We start from the raw sequence: 17775 nt of genomic DNA, 5'->3' as shown, positions 1-17775 counted from the left end.
TTCAATGACCACACACCGTCACCACCCTCAAACGGTCACTTCCTATCAATCACTGTGTGAAGACTCTGCGTGCTCACTGCGATCTCTTCCCGATCGCATTGGAAGGTTTGCGCACGCACACATGCGCAGAATGCAAACATCAGCTGGCTGCGTGCGGACACAGCCTTGCGGACCAACCTGAGTCAGGCCCACAGTTCACCATTCTCTGCTGAAAGCCATTACTACATCGTGTCAAGTGTCCACAGTCGCTCTACCTATATGGCACTACTGGCCCCGTTGGGTCATTGAAACAGCAGGGTCACCGAGACACTGCGGATATATATCATTCATATTGCGGTGAGATTATGCTCATATTCCTATTTTTTCAGTGAACACCACAGGCACTAGCAGCTAATTACTATTCTAACGAGGATTCATTGCTACTGGTATTAAGACACTGGTTTATTGCTGGATTGCCTTTAAAGTCGGCTCTTATGAATCACCTTTTGTATGTTGAAGTGCATGTAGGCATGAATTGTTTTATACTCCATTCCAAGCAGATTTGTAATATAGTATTTTTGTGCAATTAAGCCAGGACCGAAACTAGGATTTTTGGCACCCAGGGCAAGGCCATAATTTGACGCCCCCCAAAAACATACAACATAGTGGACAAGGGTTTATGGTTTTGTGACACAGTAATGCCCTTTATAACACATTATGCCACACATGAATGACCCTTTTAACACATTATGCCACAGTAATGCCCTTACAATACATTATGCCACACAGCAATGTCCCTTACAACACATTCTGCCAAAGTAATGCCCCTTACAACACATTATGCCACAGTAATGCCCCTTATACATTATGCCACAGTAATGCTCCTTATTCATTAAAGTCACAGTAATGCCCCTTATACATTATGCCTCAGTAATGCCCCTTATACATTTATGCCACAATAATGCCCCATATACATTATGCCACAGTAATGCCCCTTACACATTATGCCACAGTAAGGCCCCTTTTACATTATTCCACAGTAAGGCCCCCTTTACATTATACATTATGTCACAGTAAGGCCCCTTACACATTATGCCACAGTAAGGCCCCTTTTACATTATACATTATGCCACAGTAAGGCTCCTTACACATTATGCCACAGTAAGGCCTCTTTTACCAGGGCCGCAACTAGGGTAGTGCGACCAGTGTCATGGCACAGGGCACCGAGGGCAGGGGGTGCTGTTCGGGCCTGTTAGTTTTCTGTTTATTATCATTCTCACTTGTAGCTTCCTCTTATTTTAACCCCAGCATCTCCTGGCCTCCCCTATTTCTTCCCTGGCCCTTCCCTATGAGGACATGGCCCTTTTCTGGTCATGTTATCTCCATGTTTAAAAAATAGGGGGGCGCCAATGCTCTTTCTGGCACAGGGTACCAAAAAGTCTAGTTACGGCTCTGTCTTTTACATTAAGCCACAGTAAGGTGACAGGTCCCATCTCCCTTCTCCTTCTCTTACCTGCCAGGGCCGAGCGGTGGATGAGCTCGGGGAGGTGCAGGACGGGGGTGCCACACACTGGGGAACTGTCAGTACTGCCGTTATTATAATGTGGTGCCGCTCGCGAACCAATTGGAGCTCACGGACCGGCAGCCTGTGCTGATTGGCTGCCAGTCCGTGCACACTGATTGGCTTGCGTCCAGCACCACATTAGGCTGATGGTGTCTCTGTGCCTCTCAAGGCCGGGATGCGGTTCTAAAACCAGAAGAGCAGCAACCTAGCCTCCCGGCAACCCCTCAAGTCCAGCACCCGGGTCACGTGCCCCCTTAGCCCTCCTAGTTGCAGCCCTGATTAAGCGCTATCTTGTATGGATAGTTTGCTGTCACACAGCATTCAAAGAAGTTGTGGTTTTTTTCAGCGTGTCGCAAAAATGCTTAGTTCAAAAGTAAAGCAAAGTGTTAACTTAATATTTTTAGTTACATTAAATAAATTGCCTAGCGAATCTTTCAGTATGCTAACTGTTTAAGTGGTACAAAAGATTTAGGGGTCTATTCATATTGAAAATTAAAAATGAAAATGTGGACAAAATCGAGAAAATTGTTCAAATCGACTGTCGACTCAGCATCCGAATGATGAATCAACTATACTACAAAATGTAATAGCATTTTGCGGGAAAGAATCAGGAGAAAGAGGCCAGAGTTGTGGAAAAATGGTTTCATCCTCCATGAGGACAGCACACCAGCCTACACAGCTCTCTCTGTGAAGCAGGTTTTGCCTGAGAAACAGATTGCAGTGCTGGAACACCCTCCATACTCGCCAGATTTAGAGGTCTATTTACTAAGCTGTGTTAGGAGATAACGTGGACGGAGATAAGGTACCAGCCAATCAGTTCCTAACTGCCATTTTTCAAACACAGCTTGAGAGATGACAGTTAGGAGCTGATTGGCTCGTACCTTACCTCCATTTACTTTATCTCCTACAGTGCATCCGGAAAGTATTGACAACGCTTCACTTTTTCCATATTTTGTTATGTCACAGCCTTATTCCAAAATGGAATAAATTAATTTTTGTCCTCAATATTCTACACACAATATCCCATAATGACAACGTGTAAAAAGTTTTTTTGAGATTTTTGCAAATGTGATGAAAAACGATGTTAGTAACCAACGATTTTAGTGAATGATTTTCTTTCAGATTTTCCCTTTAAAAAAGTGAATGAAAATCGTTCACTAAAAATCATTGGTTACTAAAATAATAATTAATGATTTTCAAAAACGATGAACGATTTTTTAATCATGCATACAGTGAATGGAAATCATTCATCGTTTATCGTTCATTCCGCACAACGTGAACGATTTTCTGAACGAAAATCATTTGTTGGACAGTCAGAATGGACGATGAACTACAAACTACAAATGTGAACGCACATGAACGATTATCGTTCATCGTTCAGCTTACAAAGATGAAAGATTTTACAAACGATTTAACGATAACGACGTCATTATATAAATGCTCATCTTTATGTCCAGCTGTAAATGAAGCCCAAAGTATTTTAGTATTACCCAATGAGTGAGGGTGTGTTGAAGCTGGATAATTGGCTGAGACAGAATCAGTTTAAAATTAGACTGGAACGACGCTATCTTGCGAATGGCCATAAGACACCATCTTAGAAAATGAGATCTGCACGACACCATCTTGCAAATGGCCGCCCAGCGCCATTTTAGGGAAACTCACACTTAAGTACATACGGTGATGCTATTATTAGCATCATGCGATCGCATATTTCACCATACCCTATACTAGGGGTGAGCGGGTTCGGATTTCTGAAATCCGAACCCCCCCGAGCCCCCCCGATCCGAGTCCGATCCGAGTCAGGCTCGACTTTTCCCGCCTGACTCGGATCTGACATCGAGGCAAAACGTCATCATCCCGCCTTCCGAGTCTCGCGGGTTTTGGATCCTATATAAGGTACCCGCGTCGGCGCCATTTTCTCACTCGGCTGTGGACAGTGAAGAGGGAGGGTGGGAGTTAGTGCTGTGTAGTGTAGTGTAGTGTAGTGCTGCTGTTGTCCACTACTTCAAAGTCCATAGGGGCTGGCTGTGTTGTGCTGTGCTGCTGTTGTTAATAGGGGCTGTGTCCACTACTTCAAAGTCCATAGGGGCTGGCTGGACTGTGTTGTGCAGTCAGTTCTCCATAGGGGCTGTGTCCACTCCAAAGTCCTGTGCAGTGTCCCAGTCCTAAAGGGGTGCTGTAGTGTTGTCCAGGGGGTGCTCTGTCCATCAGGGGTGCTCCCCCCAAGTGCTAAAAAAATAATATATTTTCTGTGTTTGTGAATTGTGTGCGCAGTAGCCGCACGTGCATCAACAAAGTAGTGCCAAGCGTGCGCCTGTGTCATAAGTAAAGGGCCGGCTGGCTTGACCGTTAAAGGGTGCTGTAACCCCCGAAAGTACACTCCAGTCCAAACCAAAAAAAAATTATTTTCTGTGTTTGTGAATTGTGTGCGCAGTAGCCGCACGTGCATCAACAAAGTAGTGCCAAGCGTGCGCCTGTGTCATAAGTAAAGGGCCGGCTGGCTTGATCGTTAAGGGTGCTGTAACCCCCGAAAGTACACTCCAGTCCAAACCAAAAAAAAAATTATTTTCTGTGTTTGTGAATTGTGTGCGCAGTAGCCGCACGTGCATCAACAAAGTAGTGCCAAACGTGCGCCTGTGTCATAAGTAAAGGGCCGGCTGGCTTGACCGTTAAGGGTGCTGTAACCCCCGAAAGTACACTCCAGTCCAAACCAAAAAAAAAATTATTTTCTGTGTTTGTGAATTGTGTGCGCAGTAGCCGCACGTGCATCAACAAAGTAGTGCCAAACGTGCGCCTGTGTCATAAGTAAAGGGCCGGCTGGCTTGACCGTTAAGGGTGCTGTAACCCCCGAAAGTACACTCCAGTCCAAACCCAAAAAAAAATTATTTTCTGTGTTTGTGAATTGTGTGCGCAGTAGCCGCACGTGCATCAACAAAGTAGTGCCAAGCGTGCGCCTGTGTCATAAGTAAAGGGCCGGCTGGCTTGACCGTTAAGGGTGCTGTAACCCCCGAAAGTACACTCCAGTCCAAACCAAAAAAAAAATTATTTTCTGTGTTTGTGAATTGTGTGCGCAGTAGCCGCACGTGCATCAACAAAGTAGTGCCAAGCGTGCGCCTGTGTCATAAGTAAAGGGCCGGCTGGCTTGACCGTTAAGGGTGCTGTAACCCCCGAAAGTACACTCCAGTCCAAACCTAAAAAAAAATTATTTTCTGTGTTTGTGAATTGTGTGCGCAGTAGCCGCATGTGCATCAACAAAGTAGTGCCAAGCGTGCGCCTGTGTCATAAGTAAAGGGCCAGCTGGCTTGACCGTTAAAGGGTGCTGTAACCCCCGAAAGTACACTCCAGTCCAAACCAAAAAAAAATTATTTTCTGTGTTTGTGAATTGTGTGCGCAGTAGCCGCACGTGCATCAACAAAGTAGTGCCAAGCGTGCGCCTGTGTCATAAGTAAAGGGCCGGCTGGCTTGACCGTTAAGGGTGCTGTAACCCCTGAAAGTACACTCCAGTCCAAACCTAAAAAAAAATTATTTTCTGTGTTTGTGAATTGTGTGCGCAGTAGCCGCACGTGCATCAACAAAGTAGTGCCAAACGTGCGCCTGTGTCATAAGTAAAGGGCCGGCTGGCTTGACCGTTAAGGGTGCTGTAACCCCCGAAAGTACACTCCAGTCCAAACCAAAAAAAAAATTATTTTCTGTGTTTGTGAATTGTGTGCGCAGTAGCCGCACGTGCATCAACAAAGTAGTGCCAAACGTGCGCCTGTGTCATAAGTAAAGGGCCGGCTGGCTTGACCGTTAAGGGTGCTGTAACCCCCGAAAGTACACTCCAGTCCAAACCCAAAAAAAAATTATTTTCTGTGTTTGTGAATTGTGTGCGCAGTAGCCGCACGTGCATCAACAAAGTAGTGCCAAGCGTGCGCCTGTGTCATAAGTAAAGGGCCGGCTGGCTTGACCGTTAAGGGTGCTGTAACCCCCGAAAGTACACTCCAGTCCAAACCAAAAAAAAAATTATTTTCTGTGTTTGTGAATTGTGTGCGCAGTAGCCGCACGTGCATCAACAAAGTAGTGCCAAGCGTGCGCCTGTGTCATAAGTAAAGGGCCGGCTGGCTTGACCGTTAAGGGTGCTGTAACCCCCGAAAGTACACTCCAGTCCAAACCTAAAAAAAAATTATTTTCTGTGTTTGTGAATTGTGTGCGCAGTAGCCGCATGTGCATCAACAAAGTAGTGCCAAGCGTGCGCCTGTGTCATAAGTAAAGGGCCAGCTGGCTTGACCGTTAAAGGGTGCTGTAACCCCCGAAAGTACACTCCAGTCCAAACCAAAAAAAAATTATTTTCTGTGTTTGTGAATTGTGTGCGCAGTAGCCGCACGTGCATCAACAAAGTAGTGCCAAGCGTGCGCCTGTGTCATAAGTAAAGGGCCGGCTGGCTTGACCGTTAAGGGTGCTGTAACCCCTGAAAGTACACTCCAGTCCAAACCTAAAAAAAAATTATTTTCTGTGTTTGTGAATTGTGTGCGCAGTAGCCGCACGTGCATCAACAAAGTAGTGCCAAGCGTGCGCCTGTGTCATAAGTAAAGGGCCGGCTGGCTTGACCGTTAAGGGTGCTGTAACCCCCGAAAGTACACTCCAGTCCAAACCAAAAAAAAAATTATTTTCTGTGTTTGTGAATTGTGTGCGCAGTAGCCGCACGTGCATCAACAAAGTAGTGCCAAGCGTGCGCCTGTGTCATAAGTAAAGGGCCGGCTGGCTTGACCGTTAAGGGTGCTGTAACCCCTGAAAGTACACTCCAGTCCAAACCTAAAAAAAAATTATTTTCTGTGTTTGTGAATTGTGTGCGCAGTAGCCGCACGTGCATCAACAAAGTAGTGCCAAGCGTGCGCCTGTGTCATAAGTAAAGGGCCGGCTGGCTTGACCGTTAAGGGTGCTGTAACCCCCGAAAGTACACTCCAGTCCAAACCAAAAAAAAAATTATTTTCTGTGTTTGTGAATTGTGTGCGCAGTAGCCGCACGTGCATCAACAAAGTAGTGCCAAGCGTGCGCCTGTGTCATAAGTAAAGGGCCGGCTGGCTTGACCGTTAAGGGTGCTGTAACCCCCGAAAGTACACTCCAGTCCAAACCTAAAAAAAAATTATTTTCTGTGTTTGTGAATTGTGTGCGCAGTAGCCGCACGTGCATCAACAAAGTAGTGCCAAGCGTGCGCCTGTGTCATAAGTAAAGGGCCGGCTGGCTTGACCGTTAAAGGGTGCTGTAACCTCCGAAAGTACACTCCAGTCCAAACCAAAAAAAAATTATTTTCTGTGTTTGTGAATTGTGTGCGCAGTAGCCGCACGTGCATCAACAAAGTAGTGCCAAGCGTGCGCCTGTGTCATAAGTAAAGGGCCGGCTGGCTTGACCGTTAAGGGTGCTGTAACCCCCGAAAGTACACTCCAGTCCAAACCTAAAAAAAAATTATTTTCTGTGTTTGTGAATTGTGTGCGCAGTAGCCGCACGTGCATCAACAAAGTAGTGCCAAGCGTGCGCCTGTGTCATAAGTAAAGGGCCGGCTGGCTTGACCGTTAAAGGGTGCTGTAACCCCCGAAAGTACACTCCAGTCCAAACCAAAAAAAAATTATTTTCTGTGTTTGTGAATTGTGTGCGCAGTAGCCGCACGTGCATCAACAAAGTAGTGCCAAGCGTGCGCCTGTGTCATAAGTAAAGGGCCGGCTGGCTTGACCGTTAAAGGGTGCTGTAACCCCCGAAAGTACACTCCAGTCCAAACCAAAAAAAAATTATTTTCTGTGTTTGTGAATTGTGTGCGCAGTAGCCGCACGTGCATCAACAAAGTAGTGCCAAGCGTGCGCCTGTGTCATAAGTAAAGGGCCGGCTGGCTTGACCGTTAAAGGGTGCTGTAACCCCCAAAGTACACTCCAGTCCAAACCAAAAAAAAATTATTTTCTGTGTTTGTGAATTGTGTGCGCAGTAGCCGCACGTGCATCAACAAAGTAGTGCCAAGAGTGCGCCTGTGTCATAAGTAAAGGGCCGGCTGGCTTGACCGTTAAAGGGTGCTGTAACCCACAAAGTACACTCCAGTCCAAACCAAAAAAAAAATTATTTTCTGTGTTTAGCCGCACGTATATATCAAATCGATATAACATAAATGGAGGACCAAACTTTCTCCGATAAAAATAAAATAGAGAAAGATCAAGAACCACTTCCTCCTAGTGCTGAAGCTGCTGCCACTAGTCATGACATAGACGATAACATGCCATCAACGTCGTCTGCCAAGGCCGATGCCCAATGTCATAGTAGAGGGCACATACAATCCCAAATGGCAAAGTTCAGGAAAATGACCTTGAAAAAGACATTTAAATCAGCTGAAGAGAAACGTAAACTTGCCAATATGCCATTTACGACACGGAGTGGCAAGGAACGGCTAAGGTCGATCCCTAGTATGTTCATGACTAGTGGTTCAGCTTCACATGACGATGGAAGCACTCCTCCCACTAAAAAAATCAAAAGAGTTAAGCTGGCAAAAGCACAGCGAAGAACTGTGCTTTCTAAGAAGATATCACAAATCCCCAAGGAGAGTCCAAGTGTGGTGGTGGTTGCGATGCCTGACCTTCCCAGCACTGGACGGGAAGAGGTGGCTCTTTCCACCATTTGCACGCCCCCTGCAAGTGCTGAAAGGAGCACCCACAGTCCACTTGCTGATATGCAAATTGAAGATGTCACTGTTGAAGTACAACAGGATGAGGATACTGGTGTAGCTGGCGCTGAGGAGGAAGTTGGCGAGGAGGATTCTGATGGTGATGTGGTTTGTTTAAATCAGGCTCCGGGGGAGACAGTTGTTGTCCGTGGGATGAAAAAGCCCATCACGGTCAAGCCTGGGCAGAAGACCAAACATTCCACCTCTTTGGTCTGGCAATATTTCTATCCAAATCCGGACAACAACTGTCTTGCCATATGTACCATATGTAAAGGTGAAATAAGTAGGGGTAGGGACGTCAACCACCTAGGAACATCCTCCCTTATACGGCACCTGCAGCGCGTTCATAAAAAGTTACTGTCAAGTTCAGAAACTTTGGCTCAGACCGTAAGCAGTCCAGGGACACCTAAATCCCGTTGTCCTGTTGTATCCAAGCGCCTGCAAACCACACCGTCAACTCCCTCCTCGTCAATTTCCTCCTTAGTCAGGATCGGAAGTAGTCCTGCAGGCCATATCACTGGCATGACTGACTCTCCTATCCGGGATTCCTCCGGAGGATCCTGCATTGCTACGCCTACTGCTGCCGCTGCTGCTGTTGCTGCTGCTGCTGGGAGTCGTTCATCATCCCAGAGAGGAAGTAGGAACACCACTACTTTTACTAAACAATTGACCCTCCAACAGTCCTTAGCGAGGAGGATGAAGTACGACAGCAGTCATCCTGAAGCAAAACGTATAACTGAGGCCTTGACTGCTATGTTGGTGTTAGACGTGCGTCCGGTATCCGCCATTAGTGCAGTGGGATTTAGACAATTGATGGAGGTAGTGTGTCCCTGGTTCCAAATCCCGTCTAGATTCCACTTCACTAGGCAGGCGATACCGAGACTGTACAGAAACGTCAGAAAAAGTGTCCTCAGTGTCCTGAAAAATGCCGTTGTACACAATGTCCACTTAACCACGGACATGTGGACAAGTGGAACAGGGCAGACTAAGGACTATATGACTGTGACAGCCCACTGGGTAGATGTATCACCTTACGCAGCAACAGCAGCAGCGTCACCAGTAGCAGCATCTCAGAAACGCCAGCTCGTTACAAGGCAGGCTACGCTGTGTATCACCGGTTTCAGTAAGAGGCACACCGCCGACAACCTCTTAGAGAAACTGAGGGAAATCATCGCCCAGTGGCTTACCCCACTTAGACTCTCCTGGGGATTTGTGATATCTGACAACGCCACCAATATTGTGCGGGCATTACATCTGGGCAAATTCCAGCACGTCCCATGTTTTGCTCACACAATAAACTTGGTGGTGCAGAATTTTCTGAAAAGCGACAGGGGCGTGCAGGAGACGCTTTGGGTGGCCCGAAAAATTTCTGGCCACTTTCGCCATTCAGCGACTGCGTGCCGAAGACTGGAGCGCCAGCAAACACTCTTGAACCTGCCCCGCCATCACCTGAAGCAAGAGGTTGTGACGCGGTGGAACTCAACCCTCTATATGCTTCAGAGGATGGAGGAGCAGCAAAAGGCCATACAAGCCTATACATCCACCTATGACATAGGCAAAGGAGGGGGTATGCACCTGACTCAAGCGCAGTGGAGAATGATTTCCGTGTTGTGCAAGGTTCTTCAGCCCTTCGAACTTGCCACACGTGAAGTCAGTTCAGACACTGCCAGCTTGAGTCAGGTCATTCCCCTCATCAGGCTTTTGCAGAAGCAGCTGGAGAAAGTGAAGGAGGAGCTAAGACGGAGCGATTCCGCTCGGCATGTGGGACTTGTGGATGAAGCCCTTCATTCGCTTTGCCAGGATTCCAGGGTGGTCAATCTGTTGAAATCAGACCACTACATTTTGGCCACCGTGCTCGATCCTAGGTTTAAAGCCTATGTGGTGTCTCTCTTTCCGGCCGACACAAGCCTGCAGAGGTGCAAAGACCTGCTGGTGAACACACTGTCAGCTGAAGCGGAACGTGACACGTCAACGGCTCCTTCTTCATTTTCTCCCGCAACTGGGGCTGCCAGGAAAAAACTTAGGTATCCTAAGCAACCCGCTGGCGGTGATGCAGGGCAGGCAGGACCAAGTTTGGACATCTGGTCCGGACTGAAGGACCTGGCAACAATTTCTGACATGTCTACTGTCACTGCATATGATACTGTCACCATTGACAGAATGGTGGAGGATTACATCGGTGACAGCATCCAAGTAGGCATGTCAGACAGTCCATACCTGTACTGGCAGGAAAAAGAGGCAATTTGGAGGCCCCTGTACAAACTGGCTCTATTTTACCTGAGTTGCCCCCCCTCCAGTGTGTACTCCGAAAGAGTGTTTAGTGCAGCCGGGAACCTTGTCAGCGAAAGGCGTAGGAGGTTGCTTCCACAGAATGTGGAGAAGATGATGTTCATCAAAATGAATTATCAGCTCTTCCAGGGAGACCAGCCTCCAGAACGTACAGAGGGACCTGTGGTGGTGGATTCAAGTGGGGACGAGTTAATACTTTGTGAGGATGAGGATGTACACACTGAAGAGGGTGAGGAATCGGTGGATGAGGAGGATGAGGATGACATCTTGCCTCCGTAGAGCCAGTTTGTGCAGGGACACATTAATTGCCAGCTTGTTTTGTGGGGGCCCAAACGAACCAATCATTTCAGCCACAGTTGTGTGGCAGACCCTGGCGCTGAAATGATTGATTTGTTAAAGTGTGCATGTCCTGTTTATACAACATAAGGGTGGGTGGGAGGGCCCAAGGACAATTCCATCTTGCACCTCTTTTTTTCTTTGCATTATGTACAGTTTGGGGCCTAGTTTTTCTAACTGCCATCCTGTCTGCCACTGCAGTGTCACTCCTAGATGGGTCACGTGTTTGTGCCGCCCACTCGTGTCGCTTAGCATAGTCATCCAGCTACCTCGGTGCAACCTTTTGGACATAAAAACACTATTGTGAGGTGTGAGGTGTTCAGAATAGACTGGAAATGAGTGGAAATTAAGGTTATTGAGGTTAATAATAGCATAGGAGCAGAAAAACCTACAAATTCTGTGATTTTAGCTGTTTTTATGCTTTTTTTCAAAAAAATACAGATCCAAAACACAAAACCCAGAACCCAAAACACGGAAGGGTGGTTTTGGCAAAACCAATCCAGATCCAAAACACGAAGAAAGATCCAGATCCAAAACCAAAACACGAAAAGTGGCCGGTGCACACCCCTACCCTATACACACATTAAATACACAGTTGCGCTGTTAACATGACGCACATTAGCGAATGCATAATATCCTGCATGCGAATGCTGTTTATTAGCTTCATGCTTATGCATCTGCCCCAAGATAACTAGTGTCTTTTCCCAAACCCCTCATACTTACACACTGCACACTCACATAAAAGGTTCCATAGCTTCAAAGTGTAATATCCAAGGTTTATTCATTTCTTACTAATGTTGTGAAATAAAGACTATTTTGATATCTAAGGTTTAGTACATGATAAGCAAACCATGTTTGGTGTTGTACTGATCTACTCTGTCTCAACAGCTGTCCGGTGTCATCGGTGAGAAGATCGCAACATGCATTCTCAACTTATGGACTGTAGAGAATGTACTTTGTAATGTTAGCAGCTTAGATTTGCATGCAGCGGGAAAAAGGAGACAAAAGGCTGTCGGAGGCTGACCTGTGTCTATTTGAATCAACCTGTCCTGTAACAGAAGCACCGTGACTGGGAACCAATGAAACCATGCCAAACTTGCCTATTGTGTTGCTTATCCCTGTAAGGGTATAAATGTGCATACAAACTCCAATCTGGAGTCTTCTTGCTGATGCTGTTGATGGAGGTTTCTTGTTGATGCCGGTAACTGGTCCCAGTGCGCGGGCGTATGTATAACTGTACCTTGGGTCTGTATGATTTCTTTGCGCAAAATTGTCTTTAGATCACAGCGTGTAACCTACTGTTTTGATGTTGAATAATAACCTTTGTGCGTTGGAAACACATTTCTCAAAGTCTGAAGGCATTTATTTACTGTATGACTGCGTACGCAAATAGCGTCAATTCTAGAAGGTATAGGCAGGATTTAGAAGGTATAGGCAGGATTTAGAAGGTATAGGCAGGAGCGTATAGAGGTTTAAATACAGTATCCTTAGGTGGGACTTTGCAAATTCAACGCTTATCCTGATAAGGTTCCCCTCAAGTTCCTGTTGAATATTTTGATGGTAATCCATTTTTGGGATCAGGCAATGTACACAGCTGATGAAGAATACTATAAAGTTATAGTAAGGGGCGCTGTCATGCGTAGCTTGTCCAAGCAGCTGCTGGGGAGGAGGTAGTCAGACTCCTAAACAACAACAAATACAATAGATAGCATCACTGATACCATCCTTTAACATTTATGTACAATTTATTTAAATTGTATATATTAAATTGATTTTTAATGGTATCAGCGCTGCTATCTATTGTATTTAATGTACACAGCTGATATCTGTGAGTGAGCCATTCCAAACTATAGCTTAGTTACACAAAAACAATTTTTCTGAAGTCCCAATTTAAAGAACATAATCTAAAATCAAACAGAATCTTTAAATATTTAATGGCATGCATGTAAAATGTAATCTAGCATTACAAGACTACAGAGATTAATGTCCATTGTTATTATCAGTCCCTAAGTAAGTGTGTGTGTGTACTTTTGATCCACTGTTATCTTTTGCATTATTCTGTATTTTTCGGTGACACATGCCTGATCAGGAGATGTTAAGTTGCCGCTTTCCTATGCTGAATAATAACATACCTTTACACCTCATGTATTTTAAAAGAAATGAGTTCATCTTTTTGTTTTTGAATAAAATTATTTAATTGCATGTTAAAGCACATGATTTCCAAAATGTCTCTCTGATAGTACTGAAACTATAGTGAATTAAGCCTCCTATGAGACCAATTAAATTTCAGTTCTATTTTCACGCCTAGGGATAAATTTACTAAAGGTCGATTTTGTCTTTTTGGTCGTTTTGCCATCAGTTTTATAAACCATTTACTAAAGTGAAAACCAATGACAAACTGACCAAAATTCCAATATTAGAAAATTGGACTCTCTATTTTTTCACATAAACAAGTATAGGGGTCAAAACAGACAAAAAACTCTGATTCTAGGCTGTTATTGGAAAATAGGGGGAGAAACAGCTTGGGAGCATCACTCTCAGACATCAGCCTGCCCCCGTCCATTATGTCACTTTAGTTGCGCCCCCGCAAAGAGAAAGTTCGGCAAATACTTGTTTTACTTGTTTTGCCAAGAGCCATAGATTCCTACTGTACATGGAATGAAGAGGACCTGAACCCATGATGATGCAAGTAATACATTAGAAATAAGGGATGCTGGGCAGTGTTTATTTATTTAAATGTGTGTGTCCTGTATTTTAATATTTATTTTACAGGTGGACAGTGCCATCGTGCTTCATTTTTTGAAGTGGTCCCCTCTTCCCTGGGGATTTCAGCCCTGGGCTGACCAAGTATAAATTAGAAGAGATATTAGGTATATCTGATATATTTATGGATCCTTGGACCATTATTTTTAAACTGGGAACATAAGCAATAGTAAATATGTACATTTTGCAGCTCTTTGAAATATTACAATCAGTAAAAAGAAAATGTCAAGAAGCACATATAATATGCTCCATTCTTTGGAAAATCCTCCTTTGTGCGGTCATCTCTTTGAAACAGCTATCTCCAAAACGTCCGTCAGTGGTCAGCGGCATAAGAACCAGCACACCTGATGAAGTGACGGTGGCCAGTGCTCCGGTGAGGGACTGGATTGAATGCAGCACCGTGGTTACAGCTTTCCCCGCTTGTCAGCTTTAATCAGCAGATGGTGAGTCAGACTGTATCCAGTGCTAGGTTACCCTGACCTGCCTTAGGAGGACGAGCCTATATGCCGTTGAAGTCTTAGGACACTGCACTTTTAATCTGGATATAAATCTACTATATAAAAGCGAATATTTGTCCTTCTGTGTTTCTATACAAATCCAGTTTACAAGCCAATATCATGAAATTTTACATACGAGCGTATTAAAACACGGCCGAGGCAACTAAAAATGTTTTAAATCAAAATTAATTACTGTTAATTTTTAATTAATTAAAACACAATTTATCCTGTATGCTCATTGTGGGGCCTTGCACGCAGTACTGCTGTCTGCTGCCTCCAGTGGTGATATTTAAGAACTTTCTTATCTCTACTATTTATACTATTTCTGTCCTTCTGTTTTTCTATACAAATCCACAGTTTAAAAGCCAAGATTGTGAATTTTACATACGAGCGTATTAAAACACGGCCGAGGCAACTAAAAAAAATTTCAATTGAAATTAATTACTGTTCATTTTTAATTAATTAAAAAACACAATTTTTCCTGTATGCTCATTGTGGGGCCTCACGACATATGGGTAGGGCCTCGGAGCGAGCATTTTGTGTTGTCATGTTTTGTCATGATCTTAATGTTTATTATCGAAGAGAGCTTTACCAGGCTTTGCCAACATTCTCAGCTCTCTGACTATACCACATTACGTAACAACATTGACTTCTTTCTTCGAACTGTATCAAAATTATGACTTTGCAAGGACCCTGCTGTACTGTGAGCTGCCAAAATATTACACATGGAATGCTTCTAAAAAGTTTTTATGCGCAGAAAACAGGGAGTTGCTGTAGATGGTCATCCTGGTATCAGAGCAACAGAAGCTCTTGGCCGTGGTTACACTCTACATCCAACAAATTTTGAATGCTTCTATCTACTAGGTTTGCTTTACACCATTACAGGTCCTATTTCCTTCAAAGACCTTAGGACTGTTGATGGGGAAGTTTGTCACACTTTTTGTGAGGCCTGCCTAAGGAGAGGTTTGTTGGAGGATGATGTGTTAACAAACATTCTTAAAATCCCGGGCAACGCCAGGTACTCCAGCTAGTATATAATATAGCCAACAACCCGGAGGTAGTACATTGACTCCTTTTTATTTCTAATACTTGCTTATGTGGAAAGCTTGAAAAACAACAATATAACTGATTTGTTGCCAAGTGGTGTTTCCGGGACTAACCCAGTGGTACCCAAACTGTGCGCCGTGGCACCCTGGGGTACCTTGGGACACTTGCAGTGGTGCCTCAGGATGGTAGTCCAGAACCAAATCAAATTATTTATGGTCAATGTAATGTAAATATGAGGACAACAGAAGCGCAAACCTGTCCACCACCAGATAACTGAACCTAAGGATGACAGGTAAGCACAATATAATTCACTTTACTAGTTTACTACATTTTTTCAGAATTTCTCAATAACAAACTTTTGGCTTAGGGGTACCATGAAAACAGTGCTGATGCTATAGGGCGCTTTGATTCTAAAAAGTTTGGGAACCACTGGATTAATCACTTAGGTAAAAGGAACATTTTATTGGTCCAAGCTGCTATTATCCTTATACATAGGTTTTATACTGTTTATGTAACGTATTGTTGCTTAAAATCTGCATATTTTAAGGTTATTATTGTGTCTATATGCTATTTTTGGCATCCTATGGAATAAATTTTTTTTTTAAATATATATATATATATATACATATATATATATATATATATATATATATATATATATACAGTACATTTTGCCTCTAGTAAGATATATTGTATACACAAGATTAAGAGATATGCATATGTATATATGCTATGCCTCTAAGCTGATTTTATTGAGGTTATTTATGAAATTAATAAATGCATTTGATTAAATTTGCACTGCAGCGCAGAATCCTTTTTTCTTTATTTATTTGGTTGTGAGGTTGGCAACACTTCTTAGTATTCTGCTGCTGGTGTACTTAGATGGTTATCAGCAGGTGGTCATTAGGCGCTGAGATTCCTTAGAATATGCTCCATTCTGTAACGTTCGCCCCCCGACCATTCAAGTACACTGACCGAAGATTTACTCAAACTACGCCAACCTTACTACACACACTGATGTGCATCCCAGTATCAACAGGTTTAAGGACCACAAATGCAAATCAGCATTGCCACAGGTCTTATAGTCTGAGGTGCCCATTCATAAACAGCCCCCTGTATCTCAAATATCTTTAGTTCCAATGAGAGACAACATTTTTGTATGCATGACTGTGACTATTATATATATTACTTGTCAATATTTCATGTCAGGCTGTAGGCGTTTTAGGATTATCAATCCTCATAGCATGGAGAGAGCAGCCACAATAAGGAGGATAAGCAAAATAATGAATACAGAGATTTCAAAGTAACAAAAGCATAATTAGACATATATGGCACTTGGGTTTCATAGGTAAAAAACCAAAAATAACATAAAAGTAGTAAAATAATTTTTCCACCCTGTAGTGCTGTGGATATAAAAACATGCATACAGTATATACAAAGGCTGTAAAAATTGCAATTTAAAGCAGTAACATCCAGCATATAACTTCTCACTGAATATACGAGGCAGCGTGATGCCTGTTTGTTGAAGCTCCTATATGTAATGTGTGATCTTTATCATCTGCACTGAAATGACACAATACTGTCAGTGAGGTGAGTTAAATATTAACAGTGTATATTGCGTTAGTAGAACCTGCCAGTGACATGACATGCACACAACATATTCTGTCATTCCTCTTCCTACCTTCTCAGTGCCTTAGGCTTTTCCTGACACAGTAGATGGAGCAGGGTCTTGGGTTCTCTGGGAACAGCTGTCAGCAGCTTTGGTGATTAGTTCTACTGTCTACTTCTGCCAAGTGCTGTACTGTACTGTGCTGGGCTGTGCTGTGCTGGGAGCTGCCTAACTAATCATGAAGACAGGAGCTGTTTGTAGGCAAAGTCCATCAGGTTTAAAGGAGAGATTTTCCTAGACTTACAGAGTGGGATGAGGAGGGAATTGTGTTATTAACACTTAACATAGCTGTTGCTGGAGACAAATTACATATTGCTGTTTTAAGGAATGGGTGGACAGTATAAACGTATTGTGTTGTCTTTCCTCATATTATTATTATTATTTATATGGCGCCATAAGTGTTCCCCAGCATCTGATGGTGCATACACACGATCAGATTTTTCCTTCAGATATGAACGATAACGATTTAAAAATCGTTCAGTCGTTCATATCTGAAGGAAAATCGTTCATATCTGACATGCCTGAACGACGGACGATCAACGATGCGCGTTCCCGTTTGTCAGATAACGATATCTGACATCTGATGGGTTTGCAGTCAGACTTGGACGATTCCATTCATTTTAATGCAGTCAAAAATCGTTCAATCGTTCAAATCGTTCAAAACTTTGGAAAAATCGTTCAAATCTTTTAAATCGTTTAATCGTTCAGTCGTTCATCTGACAAATCTGACAAGTCTGACAAATCTGACCGTGTGTACGCTCCATTACAAAGTGCATAAACAAATAAATGGACGTATATAAACAAATAAGTGAACAAGAAACCAGTGGCTTACAGTACAATACAATACAGGATAAAGACATGGTTTATACACATTGCTGCATTAGCGATTATAACACTCACAATAAGCAGCAGGGAGTCAGCAACCAAGTGTTAGGTGCCCTTGTGGGGAGTA

At 43.7% G+C, this 17775-nt stretch overlaps 1 protein-coding gene across 1 annotated transcript in view; it reads right to left on the bottom strand.

Moving 5' to 3' along the window:
* Positions 1 to 16905, bottom strand: part of RDH5 (retinol dehydrogenase 5) — a 59901-nt gene extending 42996 nt beyond the window's left edge. The window contains exon 1 of the mRNA XM_088480529.1: positions 16836 to 16905. The gene's annotated coding sequence lies outside the window, so the exon portion shown is untranslated. The remainder of the gene's footprint in view (positions 1 to 16835) is intronic.
* Positions 16906 to 17775: the final 870 nt, after the last annotated feature.

Source organism: Taudactylus pleione, unplaced genomic scaffold, assembly GCF_031769625.1.
Source record: "Taudactylus pleione unplaced genomic scaffold, aTauple2 ptg000005l, whole genome shotgun sequence".
In the NCBI taxonomy this organism is placed as follows: Eukaryota; Metazoa; Chordata; class Amphibia; order Anura; family Myobatrachidae; genus Taudactylus; species Taudactylus pleione.
This window is presented reverse-complemented; position numbering and strand designations above follow the sequence as displayed.